We start from the raw sequence: 17,061 nt of genomic DNA, 5'->3' as shown, positions 1-17,061 counted from the left end.
CTTGGGTAAACAATTTTTCAGCATGTATCGCATGTTGTTCTATCAAATTCAGCTTTCCAGTGCCCCTAGTAATACATGAGTATTCAAACTTTTTTGCTATTTCGTCCTTCATTCCATTTATGAAACTGTTCCTCACGTGTGCCTCATACAGCGTGATCTCTGCCCCCATTATGTCCTCGGGTGGTGTCAGTCCACTATGGATGTTGTGGACTTCAGTGATGCCCGTAGGATACTGTGACACTCTCTCGCCTTCCCATTGTTTACACTTTGCTACTTTGGCCATGTCCATGCGCACTGGGAATGTCTCCCTGCAGGCAGGTGCCAGCGCTGCAACAAAAGCATGAAAGTCTCCGTTCTGCTTCGCTTGCGGGTCGGCTACTGTGGCATGGACGTTTGCAGCTGGCCAGTTATATTTGATTTTGTTGACATCGGCACCTAGGTTTCTTCCCAGGAGAAGTCTCATCTCATATGATGTGGAATGGAACTCAGCACAGAACTTTGTCACTCATTCGCTGATTTTATTGCCTATAACCTCACGTGAGTCAGGCAACTGCCCATAGGCAGTTTTGCAGATCCTTCATGGTCCATGGTCGGTGGACCAACATTGGATATCCTTCTGGACCTGCAAATTCAACCATTGGGGCTTGCAGAATTACCTCGTTGGATGATCGTGCACCATACCCTCACTGTCTGACACATCATCCGTCGGCGCGGGTGGGGGGTGGGGGGGTGATCGCTAACAGGCCTTGGATGCCTTTCCGTCTTGGAGTGGTCGTCCTTATTTTTGGATTCTTGATTTAATTGGTTGCAGGTATGGCGTGCTATTAGTGATTCAGCAGACCTTGAGTCGATGGCCGCTGATGTGGAACCTTCGCCAGAAGGATCTCATGGGGGGCTGTAGGTCTCATAGGGCAGTCATCAAGGTCAGGATCTGAAACAGAATTAAGACACTGTACAGCTTCATTAGATTAATTTATGCGTGCGTCTGCATGTGCACTGGTGTTTGTACGTTTATTTGATCTATCCTTTACTTGATATTTCATTTAAGACCATAAGACCATAAGACATAGGAGTGGAAGTAAGGCCATTCGGCCCATCGAGTCCACTTCGCCATTCAATCATGGCTGATGCGCATTTCAGCTCCACTTACCAGCGTTCCCCCGTAGCCCTTAATTCCTCTAGACAACAAGAATCTATCAATCTCGGCCTTGAAGACATTTAGCGTCCCGGCTTCCACTGCACTCCGTGGCAATGAATTCCACAGGCCCACCACTCTCTGGCTGAAGAAATGTCTCCGCATTTCTGTTCTGAAATGACCCCCTCTAATTCTAAGGCTGTGTCCACGGGTCCTAGTCTCCTCGTCGAACGGAAACAATTTCCTAGCATCCACCTTTTCCAAGCCATGTATTATTTTGTACGTCTCTATTAAGTCTCCCCTTAATCTTCTAAACTCCAACGAATACAATCCCAGTATCCTCAGCCGTTCCTCATATGTTAGACCTGTCATTCCAGGGATCATCCGTGTGAATCTCCGCTGGACACGTTCCAGTGCCAGTATGTCCTTCCTGAGGTGTGGGGACCAAAACTGGACACAGTACTCAAAATGGGGCCTAACCAGAGCTTTATAAAGTCTTAGTAGTACATCTCTGGTTTTATATTCCAACCCTCTTGAGATAAGAGACAACATTGCATTCGCTTTCTTAATCACGGACTCAACCTGCACGTTTACCTTTAGAGAATCCTCGACTAGCACTCCCAGATCTCTTTGTGCTTTGGCTTTATTAATTTTCTCACCATTTAGAAAGTAGTCTATGCTTGTATTCTTTTTGCCAAAGTGCAAGACCTCGCACTTGCTCACGTTAAATTCCATCAGCCATTTCCTGGACCACTCTCCCAACCTGTCTAGATCCTTCTGTAGCCTCCCCACTTCCTCAGTACTGCCTGCCTGTCCACCGAACTTCGTATCATCGGCAAACTTCGCTAGAATGCCCCCGGTTCCCTCATCCAAATCATTAATATATAATGCGAACAGCTGTGGCCCCAGCACCGAACCCTGTGGGACACCGCTCGTCACCGGCTACCATTCTGAAAAAGAACCTTTTATTCCAACTCTCTGCCTTCTGTTAGACAGCCAATCCTCAATCCATCCCAGCAGCTCACCTCGAACACCATGGGCCCTCACCTTGCTCAGCAGCCTCCCGTGTGGCACCTTTTCAAAGGCCTTTTGAAAGTCTAGATAGACCACATCCACTGGGTTTCCCTGGTCTAACCTACTTGTTACCTCTTCAAAAAATTCCAATTTGTTTTATATCAGCCTCAGCCTGCTACATGTTATAAGCACTGCATTTCACAGGTTCTATTTTCCCTTCCTTTTCTCCTTCCCTCTCTCCTCCAACCGTGACCTCCATATTTCCAGCTGTCTTTTACTAAACCTCTCTCCTTCCAGAAAACCACATTCCTTAATCCACAATTCTAACTGCTTTACAGATTCTGGGCCGTAATTATTTAGCATGTATTGTATTTTTGGTTGGCCATTACAAGTCCTGTGTGGACTCTCCCTTTGTTTGCTCTTGCTGGAACACATTTTTAGTGTAACTGGAAAAGTGTTCAGCTCTCTCTGTCTCTCGCAGTACAATTACCTTTACCCTTTGACTTGCGTTTTGCCTCCGGAGGTCCCCTCTCGCATTGGGCGTGTTTGCCTCAATGCCTTGGTTTTTGTAAAGCAAGAAACAACGTACCTGGTACATCTTTGGCGAGTCCAACTCAGCTAGTGGTGGTTCAAAATCTAAAACAACCCTTAAATTTGTTGTCTCCTAAACACTCTCGAGACGGCAATCATTTTCCCTGGGGTTTTTACTAATACCACGTGTGAGTTAACTGAACCCTTTTCCTGCTGTATTTATTCTCTTAGAATGAGTCTCTATGTAGGATTACCTAAGCCATGACTCTTACCGCAAGCCGATTCGATTCGGACCCCCGACGCTGGGCGATCCATAGATTCCCAGTCCTCTCACGCAAAAGGGTCAATTCAGCGCTCGAGATGAAGTGAAAGACCTTCAAGGCGTTCGTGCCTGCGTCTCCTGGGAATCTTCAGAATCTCACCCAGTCGCGGGGTCCCTGGACAAGCCCCCAAGTTTATGACGTGGAAATTAATTTGACTTGACTTAATTATTAGCAAGATCAAAGAAAGGAGCATTATAATTAATCCTGCAGGAGTGACTCATTACGCAAAGCCAGATGCCTCAACGTAAGGAGTACTGAGCATTGTTCAGACGTTTGCCTTATACTGATTCTTTTCATGCTCTCAAGGGCAGAGACTGGGAGAGCTCCTGTTATTATTCTCTTATGCCCTGGTCTTAGACATATCAGTTCTTCAGCTTTCGCTGTGTTTGACTATTGCAAGGTACGTCGAATGTTTATCGAATTCAAACAGAGCTAAGCTAACTACAGGTCTTTATCAAAGTATCGTTTACAAAGCTCAGTACATCATTGAATTGAAGAAAAACATTCCCTTTAAATTTCACAGCAAATTGATAATAAATTTCACATTAAATAGATAATTTTCCATTACAATAACAAACCTCGAGATTGGAAATAAACACTTCTTTTAAAGCTGATTAGGTATATTGGGAACTCTGGCCACACTCTTGACCACACGGTTAGCCTCTTGGGTTTGACATTCGTGGATTTGCGGGCAATGAAGATGTGAAGCAGTTCATAATCTCTGTACCATCCATAATGCCCTCCCCTCGAATCCTCACCATCAGATTTCTCTCCCATCCTAATCTCACACATCCAGCTCCACCTCAATCTATCCCTCTCCATCTCAATTTCTGCTCCACCTTTCTCCCTCTCACGTGCACTGTCACTGAACTGATCCACTCCTTAATTTAATGCCCTGTCAGTTCTCCAAAGTACACTTTTTTAACACACATGATGCTCTTCAATTGTAAGGATATAAGGATTAGCTATGTCAGAGGAATACAGTGACATTTGGAATTAAAGATTCTGTTTCCTGTTAAGAGTCAGTTCTGGATGTCTTCCCAAATTAAATGCATTCTAAATTACTTCAGAATAAATCTCTAGGACATTAATTCCACATTCCACCCAAACGCTCAGTCATTACATAAGGAAAAAAAAAAGATGACAGTTTCAAACCCCACCATTTTCGGCATAACAACCTCACTGATAATCTTGGCACAGCGTTGTATTTTGTAAAGTGAAGCAGTTTTGTTCTTATCTCTGATCGCACTCACTCCCAGCCAGATCAACCTGAGACACTATCAGTGCAGTGACCTTGCGTTCCCTGGATTTCCTCGTGCAGCCTCGTGCCTCAGACGAAGGCAGTTTACAAACCGATTGTGATGTGAGGTCGTTCTCTTTGATGTACATGGTGAGGTCACCTTGTTCTGTGAGGTCATGCTTTGACCTTCCCAGTAAAAGGGCCCTCACTGCGATCACACACGGAGTTACTGAAACCCTCAGTGACATCAGGATACAATATGTACATATTCCAATGTTACAGACCAGTCCAGACCTCCCTAGCCGTGAGATGTTTACCTTACTCAACAACCTACCTTCTCAAAATGACAATATCTACTGCATCTACATTCTGGATGACCAGTTCAAACAACTCAGTCCATCAAGATATTATTCAGGCCAGAGCTGGAGGCACTGTGCACAGTCCTGGTCACTGCACAGTACACAGTAAGAAAGTTGTGATTGCATTGGAGGGGGAATCAAAGGAAATCACCAGGATGTTGCTTGAGCTGTAGCAAGTTAGCTCTGAAGACGGAGGCTGGATAAGCTTGGGTTGCTTTCTTTTGAGCAGAGATGAGTGTATATAGGACATATGGGGCAGGGATAAGGTGAATAGAAATCAGCTGTACCCTTTGCTGAAGGGCCACGAAGAAGATGGCAGAATTTTAAGTTGAGAGGAAGGACATTTAGAGGGAACATCAGGAAAGGTTTTCTCACCTGGAATATAGTAGGGGCCTCCAATGCATTGCATGAGACGGGAAAGCTCACTTTCTTTAAAAAGAACTTGGCTAAGCACCTGAAATGTCACAACATTCAAAATAATCCTAATTCAAAGAGATGCAGGTTGGTGAACTGGCCATGCTGAATTTCCAGTAGTGTTCAGGGATGTGTAGTTAAGGTACATTATTCAGGGGTAAAAATAGAGTAATAGTGTAGGAGAAAGGGTCTGGGTGTGATACTCTTTCGAGGATCAGTGTAGACTTGTTGGGCTGAAGGACCTGTTTCCACATTATAGGGCTTCTATGCACTATGTATTAAGTGCTGGGAAATGAGACACGTTTAGCCCTTATTGTAATTTTGGAGGGACAAAATTGACAGGCAGGCCACCGCTGTCCTGAATGACGCTAACATTACCGCCGTCCTGAATGATAGTATCATTCTGTGATTTTGAAGGTAAGGTTCTGAATACTTTTTTTGTCATTGTTTTGAGAACATATTTCCCTGTGTACGTTCCAACTGTTGGTGGGCAGTGTCAGCTTCAGTTTCTGTATTAGAGTGCATGTACAAAGATTGAATTTCCCAAATGTATTGTAAAACTGAATTAACAAGGAAAGCAGTGGGATAAGAGTGTGCAGTCAAAGAGATGTACAGCATGGAAACAGACCCTTCGGTCCAAACCGTCCAAACCGACAAGATATGCCAACCCAATCCAGTCCCACCTGCCAGCAACCTGCCCATGTCCCTCCAAATCCTTCCTATTCATATACCCATCCAAATGCCTCTTCAAAGTTGCAATTATACCGGCATCCTGCACTTCCTCTGGCAGCTCATTCCATGTCCGTATCGCCCTCTGTGTGAAACGTTTGCCACTTATATGTTTCCCCTCTCACCCTAAGTCTATGCCCTCTAGTTCTGGACTGCCCCACCACAGGGAAAAGACTTGGTCTTTTGATTCTATCCATGCCCCTCATAATTTTTTAAACTTCTATCAGGTCACTCCTCAGCCTCCGACACTCCAAGGACAACATGCCCATGCAGTTCAGCGTCTCCCCATAGCTCAAATCCGCCAACTCTGGCAAAATCCTTGTAAATCTTTTCTGAACCTTTTCAAGTTTCACAACATCTTTCCGATAAGAATGATACCAGAATTACACGCAATATTCCAGCAGAGGCCTAACCAATGTCCTGTACAGCCGCAACATGACCTACCAACTTCTGTACTCAATACTCTGACCAATAAGTTAAAGCATACCAAACGCCGGCTTCACTATCCTATCTATCTGCGTCTCCACTATGCACCTGCACTCCAAGGTCACTTTGTTCAGCAACACTCCCAAAGACCTGACCATAAAATGTATAAGTTCTACTAAGATTTGCTTTCCCAAAATGCAGCACCTCGCATTTATCTGAATAAACTCGATCTGCGACTTCTCAGCCCATTGGCCCACCTGGTCAAGATCCCATTGTAATATGAGGTAACCCTCTTTGCTGTCCAAGACACCTCCAATTTTGGTGTCATCTGCAAACTTACTAACTGTACCTTTTATGCTCGCATCCAAATCATTTATTTAAATGACAAAAAGTAGAGGACCCAGAACCGATCCTTGTGGCACTCCACTGGTCACAGGCCTCCAGACTGAAAAACAATCCTCCAGCACCAACCTCTGTCTTCTACCTTTGAGCCAGTTTTCTATCCAAATGGCTAGTTCTCCCTGTATTCCATGAGATCTAAACTTGTTAATCAGTTTCCCGTGGGGAACTTTATCAAACGCCTTACTGAAGTCCATATAGATCACATCTACCACTCTGCCCTCATCAATCCTCTTTGTCACTACATTATACAACGCTATCAAGTTTGTGAGACATTATTTCCCTCGCACAAAGCCATGTTTTCTATCCATAATCAGTCCTTGCCTTTCCAAATACATGTACATCCAGTCCCTCAGGATTCTCTGCAACAACTTGCCAACCACCGACGTCAGGCTCACTGGTCCATAGTTCCCTGGCTTGTCCTTACCACTCTTCTGAAATGGTGGCACGACGTAAGCCAACCTCCAGTCTTCTGGCACCTCACTTGTGATCATCTTTGAAACAAATATCTCAGCAAGAGGCCCAGTAAATACTTCTCCAGCTTCCCACTGAGGTCTAGGGTACACCTGATCAATGGGGATTTATCCACATTTACCTGTTTCAAGACAGCCAGCACTTCCTCCTCTCTAATATGGACATTTTCCAAGTCGTCACCATCTGTTTTGCGACTTTCTATGCCTTCCATATCAGTTTACACAGTAAATACTGATGCAAAACAGTCATTTAGTATCTCCCCCATTTTCTGCGGCTCCACACAAAGGCCGCCTTGCTGATCTTTTAGAGTCCATTTGAACAGATCTGAAGGAGATCAACATCATGAGGTATTGAATAACTGAATAGCATCAACTAAATTAACGCTATCACTGAAAAGAATATCAAAAGATATTTAGACAATGATGGACTGATAGCGAGTGAAATAATGCAAGTTTTGTTGTTTGGAGGCAAGTTGAATTTAATATTTGAGAGAAAATGAGGTCTGCAGATGCTGGAGATCAGAGATGGAAATGTGTTGCTGGAGAAGCGCAGCAGGTCAGGCAGCATCTAGGGAACAGGAGAATCGACGTTTCGGGCATTAACCCTTCTTCAGGAAGAAGGGCTAATGTCCGAAACGTCGATTTTAGTATTTGAGACCCAAGAGGATCAGATTTAGCCAATTTTTGGTGTGTTCAAACACAGCCTTAAACATCAATGATATCACATAATTAAAATTGACCTGATGCCATCATCAGTTTGTTTGAAATTATTAAAAAATAAAGATGTAATCAGAATATCCTAATGGAGATACCACATGACACAAAATGATATCCCTGGAAATGTGTCATCTCCATTTTCAACAGGTTGCTAGCAGAAGGAAGGAAGAGGTTGTTCAACAAACATAAAATGCATTATGCTCATCTATTTTTTGCTAATGTGTATTACACCATACTTGTTGTTCCCGGTTAGTCTTGTTAAAAACTTATGTTATGCAAATTTCTGTATGTAATGATGCTTATTCCACTCTATTACTGATAATTATTTCATTTCCATTTAGCATGATAAATCCCGATGCCAGAGAATGCTATCCTCTCTTACTGAGTTTAAAACGATTAGTTTGTCGATTAGTGGACTCCTCAGTAAAGTGCAGAATGTGTTTACCATTTTGGCACGTTGATGGGGTTTGCTTGAGCACCAGCCCTGGCTGGTCTACAAAGTGTTTGTGTTGGCGTGTCTTGCTCCGGTCGTCCGCTCCAAATGGAAGTCCAAATACAATGTGAGCAATGGGTGGATTGATTAGGTCATGATGGAGTGATACGTGAGAATCAACAACGATAGCGAAACACTTTGTGTGTTTTCATCAGTCAGTGGGAGTCTGGTTTGTGATGAAAGATCGCTGAGCGGGGTGTTCGCACAGGGGTCTGATTATGATGTGCATTGGTGATTTATTTAACTCTCATAAACACGTGCGAGTTGTGTTATTTGTGAAACGATTCACAGTGCTGTTATACAGAGTTTAGTAGGACGAACTCTTGATCTGTAGTGGAGTGACAGCTCTCCAATAGACGATCAAACAACTTTGCCAAACCAGATGTTTCCCATTTCACCCTTTGTTCCTATTATTTTGATTCTGACAATCAATTTGGATGAGTTTTTAAATTAATTATTAATATTTTGTCGAAACTGACATATTGGAGAAGAACACCCTGGATATATTTTTAGATCGATTCACTGTGAATCGTTTGTGTTCGTCCATGGAGAGCAGTACTCCACAGCTTTGTGAACTCTCTGTTATTGTACCCGATTGGGTGGTTAGACAGGACTTTTCTCTGATGAAAGACAAGGTGGTTTGGGGTGACTGATGTGTGATTTGATATTGCTGTGCTGCTCCAAGGCTCCAATCAGGATCAAGAACATCCTGCCTTACAGAGTGACAGTCAGCCCGAGTTTGTGTCCTCCATTTGACCTGATGTCCAGCTCTGAGGGACACGGTGAGTTGGAAATTGTATCAGGGTCATCCGTTCATTCATATTCCATCATCAGTGCACTGTCAAAAGACCAAGAACCATGTGTTGAAATTGATACAGCATCATGTCCTTTGACTGATGGTGTGGGTCATCACTGCAGCAATTGTCACCGGGATGGCTGTCCAAACAGTGATTGTGGTTTCCAGGTGAGGTGGATCATTTTGCAGGTCACATTTGGATGCTGAGTAACCCCAGACTGTTTTGTGGCTTTTGGGGGATTTAAACTAAGTTGATGGTGGGAGTGAGGGAGTATTGAAGGAACTTCTTGTTGCCTGCTAGCACTTGGAGGTTTATAAATGTGTGCAGTAACGATAACACGGAGCTGTTCCCTCCCACAACACAATATAAAGGTCAGGGCTGCTGCATCAATGCTGCTGGTTGGGACATATCTGGCACAGTGTGTTCCACATCAGGGAAGTGACACAGTCGATTAAACTCTTTGATACAATAACGTCCAGTTTCTTTAATTCCAAAACGGTTGAATTGAAGGAAAATTCACTCGCTGGAGTATTGGATGGCAAGATTTTAAATGAATTGAATTTGATATCTGACAAGACTATGTAAGATTCAAGGCATGTGTGTTATTGCCATAATACCAGACGTTAGTACACACAGAATAGGCTATCTTGGAATTTTAAATTCTTCTTTTGAAGTTCAATCTTTACCTCCCCAGAGAATTCTATTAACTGATGTCACATGCTGTCTGAAAGCTGATCCATTGCTGTGCATTTAGCTCTTGACTAACTGGGCACTGGGCTGGGGCGGTACGCTTTCCAAATGTGCGATATCACTATACGCAGTTAAGATTTCCAAACGATGTGCATGGTATAATTCCTCAACTGAGGAAAGGATAGAACATTGTGTGTAACTCACAGGCTCCCTGCATTATCCAGTGATTGACTGGGATATTGTGTCCTGTTGATCCAGATCTCCAAGAATTACTCTGAGTGACGGTGTTGCTGATCATTGAGTTGTACTGAATGGGGATCACAAACTTCAGGCTAGACCTTTATGTTACTGGGAGGTAGTGTAATTGTAGAATTGTACTGTGTGTGGGAATAGGAACTTCACGAGCATGACGTTCTGATGCAGTATTCTTTCATTTCTGTGGGTATCTGTAAATGGAGCTTTATAATAAGTATGGGGCACTGACAGGAGACTACTGGCAGCTCCAGTTGCAAGTTTTACTAGGAATACTGTAAACTGTATGCCACGAGGTTCAATAGCCTGAAGGGAACAACCGATTCCAGTGACAATTTGAGGAAGTGAGAATCTTTCAATTCGAATGTTACTACATGTGCGCTCCTCGCCAAAGGGGAACAACTAAACCCAGTGTCCAAGTATTACTGGGTGCACCTCTAAAAGTAAAATTGCACTGAGTGGGGTTTACCAACTGGAGAGAACAAATTACTATCATAGCTTTGCACAAGGAGGAGTGTCTCTGACAATGGTATTGAACTCTTTGTGGGGGAGCTAAATGAAATGTAATATCTGACCGCAGTGGTAAATAAGATGATAACGATGAACCATGCGGTTCTTCGATTATAATACATTCCTTATTTCTGTTGTGCCCACTCATGGAGCTGTCAGTGTAGTTTGCAAATATACAATGGATTGCAATTGGGGAAATCTATTTGATGTATCTATTTGGTGCTAAGATTTCAAAGTTAAGTGTCCTATTGCAGATGAAAAGATGTGATTTTTTCATAAAGGGAAAATGGCAGGACGACAATATGAATTCAGTGAAATACCTTCTGGACATATCTTATTGATTTGAATAATATTTTTGGTATTGATTAAACTTCCAACAATTTTAGGACAAGCTCTGGGATATTGATACGCTAATTCATTATCTGTACATTAATAAGGATAGTTGTAGAGCTGGAAATGTTGATACAATTTCAGATCTGATCTAGTTAGATTTGTTTTAAGAATTGTTGCATTTGTAATACATAATGTATTCAGAGTTAATGTTCCAGTGATCGATGCTCTTAACTTTTTAATGTGTGTCCTTTATTGGAAGAGATTTTGATGCAGACAATATATAAAAATAAAAATGCTAACAGTATTTGGAATAAAAATGTCTGTTTCAACTATTACCTACTTCAGTGCCTGCAAAATGAGGATGTTTAATAATTGATTTCGTGAGCGTCACGTAGAATTAACATTTCCAGAATACAGACCATTTAACACAGTGAACTAATATACCATACAAGCCTCTCTTATTACAATGTGCTCTAAACCTGAATGAGTATTCCACATTAATGAACTCCAGTTGAGCTCTGTCTTATGAGTGGAAATATAATTTCCATATTTGCATCACAAAGGCATTGAAACTCTTTATACATCTACATACTCTATGTCCCTAACACAACTCATAAATCCAAATTCCAGAGTTGTGAGCATTTCCTTTCGTTTATTATAACAATGTCAAACGTTTTGATCCTTTGAAAGAATGAACTCAGTGAGATTGCAACTCTCGACGATATCATCCTGAATACAGGTGAAGATGGTTCTGCCTGTTGGAGGTTAATCATTTCAAACATTATATATCTCGACAAGAATTCCACAGCATCGTTCCTAAAATCAGCTGCCTCATCAATGAGCTTCCCTCTGGCATAACTTCAAAATGAGAATAGTTTGCTTATGATTGTGCACTTTCAGTACCATTTACAACTCCTCAGATAGTAAGGAGATTCATGTCCATACACATAGAACATTACAACGCAGTACAGTTCCTTCATCCCTCAATGTTGCGCCGACTTGTCAAAACAATCTGAAACCCATCTAACCTTCACTATTCCATATCTCTGAACCCGAGCGGTGGTTAAGTGTCCAAGGGAATGTTCCGCGTGGTAGAGAGCTGGAGAAATTCCAAGCTGAAAGACTGGATACTTGGTGCTGCTGCATTTAAGGCATCATTTATTCCGGTCCATCACCCGTATCATAGCTTATTTTTCTGAGTCCAATGATTTTCCCAACTTTTGCTGGTCTCAAAGCCTGGAGGCAAACCCTTTTGCTTCAGTTGTCTCTGCTTCGTAGTAGTCGACGCTTGGTGTTCTCTTCTCTACGTAACTACACTGAATTGAGTATAGGATCCCATGTCTTCAATTTTGGGAATTTCATGGTTGAGACAATGCACTCTGAATGGAGTTCAAATACCAGGGAGTCGTCTAAGAATGGAGGGGAGGGGAGTTGGCTGTGAAAGGGGAGTTGGCTGTGTATTGGGAAGCACCATTTTATTTTATTCATTAAAGGAGTGTCGGTGTCATTGCCTCGGTCAACACTTACCACCCTTCCCTAATTGCCCAGAGACCAGGTCAGAGTCAACCAGGCTATTTTTGATTTGGAGTCACATGTAGTCAAGACCAGGTAAAGGTGACTGTTTACCCTCCATAAAGGGCATTTATGAATGAGATGAGATTTTTTCCCCAACAACTGACAGCCGTTTAATTATTATACTTCGAAATTATAAAACGACATAAGTTTTGAATTGAAATCGCACGAGCTGCTGTGGCAGATATTGAACCCAGTTCCGCAGAACGTCGTGTCAGCTTCTGAATTAATAGTGATTAACAGTGATAAAACTGTTAGGCCATCACTTCCCCTAATCTTTAGAATTTTGGAAAAATCCAGAAAGGTAGCCTGAGAGGCCAAGTAATAGTATACCGATTGGGTCTCCTAGAACAAGCTGTGGTCTAATTCTGGTGATGACCATGGCATGAGTTGACTGAACGATGGGGATTCGTAGCCCCAGTGTGTTGTCTGAATCTGGGAAGGAGGACTGCCATTCACAAGGAGAAAAGTTTTGTTTCGGTGGAAACTGTGGAATACAGTCTTGGTTAGGTGGTAGGGTGGGTGGAAAGGGCGTGAGGATTGGGGAGACATTACCGAATGTTGAAGTTCTTCTGAATGTGGTGGAAATCCAACATGTACATGGTGATTTGGTTCACTAGTAAATACCTTCATAGCTCAGACTGCTAGGGCGTTCTGAGAAAATAACTCAATGACCTATTACTTGTTTGTTCATATTTGGGAGGCCATCTATTTCTGTATATTTGGAGTGATTGAATGCCCTGTACTGTCATTCGTATCATAAGGATGTACAATTCTAGGGTCAGTTTCAACTGTGGAGGCTCCAGAGGATTTTGACACCTATGTCGATGGTAGTTATCTCCCATTCTTTGCTTTTCTGTGGATGTTATGGTCTAATAGACAAATCCAGTCAGTTGGAGTAACCTACAAAGCAGCTGAAATCAACCGCTGTCAACCCCAATAACTGCGTTTCTGGGAGTAATATGCTTCTCATATTCTTCCCTATGTCTTTTAAAAGTACAAATGATTCATTTCATGACTTCATATCCTGTCAACTTCATATGACTCGGAACAATTTCTTTGTGTTAAAATCCATCAAAAATCGTCTGAGTTCAGGCACAGAAATGCTTTTTCAGTAACTTCAAGTCTTATTTTCTTCTTTCTCTCTCTTACAGTTAGCCTAGTGACGATTATCTCCTTGACTAGGGGCAAATGTGGTCTTTCTTCATGCAGCAAATATTATCTGGTGGCAATGCCAACGTCTTATCTACTGTTCATTGTTTTTTTAGGTTGTATTTCTTCGATTTCCATTTTATTATTATCCCCGGTGTTTTCTAGATATCTCCTGTTTGTTGTGTTCTCTATATCCTGAGCTGCTTGACCATTGATTGTTATGTCTAGTTCACTGTCGCTTTTTCTTTTGATCGATTTGTTGCCACTTGTTTTCATCTGATGAAATCTCAGTACTGCACAGAGAAAACTGCAATGATGGTTCTAGCAACAATCTGTATTTTCCTTTCTTTAAAGAATGCTCCCAACTACCTTCGATATGAACCTAGAAAGATCATTAATAATGTTCCATGATACTGCTATACCAGATCCATTATTATAATGGCCTTCAGTGGACAAGTTTTACATATTTTGAACAATACTTAACACCAATATTCCCATTCACTTTCATTCGCTTTCCCAATATTCTGACTGTCAGACACATCTCTGAGGCTGTGAAGGTACGGAAGGGACTGAAGGGTCAGAGAAACGCAGAGAATGTTCCAGAATTAGAGATCAGACGGAATTCTGTAATTTTAATCTTTTCCATATCTGCCAACTTCATACTTCTCTGGTTGATGTATATTTTATATATCTTTCACTTCCGTCATTCCTTGCATCGCACTGCTTTTCATCTCGTTCTGCAAGCTGCCTTAATGCTGTGGAATCGAAGTTGCTGCACAAATGCTTTTATTGATGTGGGGACTCAGAAAAACTTTGAAGAACAGTTAATGCACGCAGTGAAATATCCAGCTATAAAAGTAATTCAATTGATGAATAAATCTAAGTAACGAAGCGCCAACATGAGATGCAGTGGATAATGGAACCTGGGTCCACATGAGGAATGTATTAAAAGGAGAAGGAGGAGCAGCAACATGAAAGCAGTCCTTTTCTAATGAGCAAGGACTAATGGGCGGGGCAGAATGAAAGAGAATGCCGTAGCAAAGCCATTATAAAATGCTGTTAGCAAGGAGAAACTGTTCACATAAAGCAGAACCATTAAACCAAAATCGAAAGAGAAGCTAGATATGTACAAAAAATATGTTTATCCCAAGCAATCCGTTCTCAGTGAGTGAAGCGAGTAAAAATATAAATGACCTAAAAGAAAGTGTCATCAATCACTGCAGGCCAATAGGATTCTGATCCACTCTTCCTCACTGAATTCTCTGATTCTCTCATCAGAACATAAGTTTAAAAATGTGAGAAGTTTCCTGAAGCAAATATTAAATGATATCCTGTAAAAAAAGTGTCTTTTGTATACAAATACACTTCAGCAATACTTCACTTTGTCTGTTTCTATTCAGTTCACCCGGCCTGAGGCTTATGCCACTCCCTTTCTTGATTTATTTCTTTCCATGAATCAGTTGCTGTGTTGATGGGGAATCCAAGGCCAAGTCAGAGGGCTCAGTGGCAACTGGGATCCGATCTCAGGAAAGGGGTTGGATGTGGTAGGTGAGTCAACATCCTTTCTGCTTTCATGAAAAAGTTTTGTGTCTCTTAAGTGACTCTAGAAGAACCCTGTTTCCATTGTGGCAACGTAAGAAAATGCGTGATAAATTCAAAAAGATAATTACACCATAATGAAGAATTGTTTCATTCTGCAAAATGGCTCCGATATTCCTGCCTCAGCTCAGAATTGGTGAAACATTATCATCATTCTACCGTTATATTCCGGTGCCATATCAGCTGGATACCAGATTATAAACTCCTTGTCTTAATTTTGTCCATTTTTTTTCTATCCTCCTAGTTTGCATATGCCAACAAATCTCAATATTCCCTGATCGTCTGGTGACTGCCAGATCCAACACAGATACATTGTCCTCCAAATTTTCGGTTGGCAATGCTCACTTGTGGATTCGAAATCTTCCATGTTCATCCACTAATTTCTTTACTTTTTTGGGCTGGTGTGAATCTTGTTTTATAAACTCTCTATGAAAGTGTTAGATATTCTCCTGTGTTGTCAATGTTACCAGCGTGTGTGATGGTGAAAAAAGTTACAGATCGCTTTGCAGTAAGTCAAATGAATTGGCAGATAAGAACACCAAAAGTCTAATGATTGAGAGCATTTTCGGACTAGTTTATGTTTTCGATGAGGTTGCTGCCCACCATTCCTGCAAATACATTCATCTCTGTCTTCATTTATTTAGCAACTGGAAATTCAAGCTGGTTGATGGTCACTTGGTCTATATCCCTCCAATACTTGAACATCCATCTGGTTATGGGGCTAAAAGCGCCTGAAACACCCGCACCATATCTGCCTCCATTACCACTCCTGACATTATGTTTCGGACACCTACCAGTCTCTGTGAAAACAAAAAAAAACCTTGCCTCACATCTCGTTTGAACTTGCCCACTTTCATCTTAAAGGTTTTGACATTTCAATTCTGGGAGAGAGATTCTGACCGCCAATTCTATTATTGTATCTCATAATTTTTTACACTTCCAGGAGTCTCCCCTCGGCATCCGCTGCTCCATGGAAAACAACATGAATTTTTCTAGAGTCTCCTTACAGCTCATACGCTCCCATACAAGCAGCATACTGGGAAACCTCTTCTGCATTCTCCACATCCTCACTGAAAGGTGGCAACACTCCAGGTGAACCCTAAATAAAGTCTTATAAATCTGCAACATGACATTCTAACACTCATTTCTTCCTTGAACTTTGTGTTGAGTCTATGAAATTCTGTACTTTCCCACACCGGTCCCATGCTTATAAACCTTACCTCAGAACATTACACATCCCCAAGCCGACAGTGTCGCCTTGCCAACGATCACGCTGCATTGACCCCACATGAAAACCGGGACAGTGATGGTGACTCGCAATTCCACAGTCCCATGTCCTTGTCTCCATCCGCCTCTAATATGGTGACATTCCCACACCTTCCACAATTCCGTGTACTCTGCTAGAAGAAGCTGTCTCCAGTGCCCTGAACTGACTTTCCAAACTTCACTGCTACTGCAAGAGCTTCCGAACCCCTCCTTGAGAATTTCATTGAAATGATCCCCAACGACAGGAACGGACAGGGCCAGCATGGATTGGTAAACAGAAATTCAGGATCGAAAAATCTACCAGAGCGTTTATGGGATGCAATGCATAGTTTGTATGGTCTAACTCTCTGGACTGTAGTGACACACAATCGCTGGTCCTGATTGTCCCAAACAATGTCAAATTTCCTGGACATACAATGCCCGAATCTTCTGACTGAATCCCGTCTCCCTTGCCCACTGAGAACTGGTTCCCTGAGGCTTTGAGACGTGACCATTTGGTTGATGCACATGCAGTGTGTTTGCTGCTTTAGCTGCTGTTCCAAGTTCCTGACAGTCCAACCCATTGTCTCGTCACCGCTGACAATAACGATAAGCTGCCTGGCTTATGTCTGCGATAAACAACCATGCAAGACAAGAG

This window comes from Chiloscyllium plagiosum, unplaced genomic scaffold, assembly GCF_037043375.1.
Source record: "Chiloscyllium plagiosum isolate Xiang-an unplaced genomic scaffold, Cpla_swu_hap1 HiC_scaffold_40, whole genome shotgun sequence".
NCBI lineage: Eukaryota > Metazoa > Chordata > Chondrichthyes > Orectolobiformes > Hemiscylliidae > Chiloscyllium > Chiloscyllium plagiosum.
Note: the sequence above shows the minus strand (reverse complement) of the source record.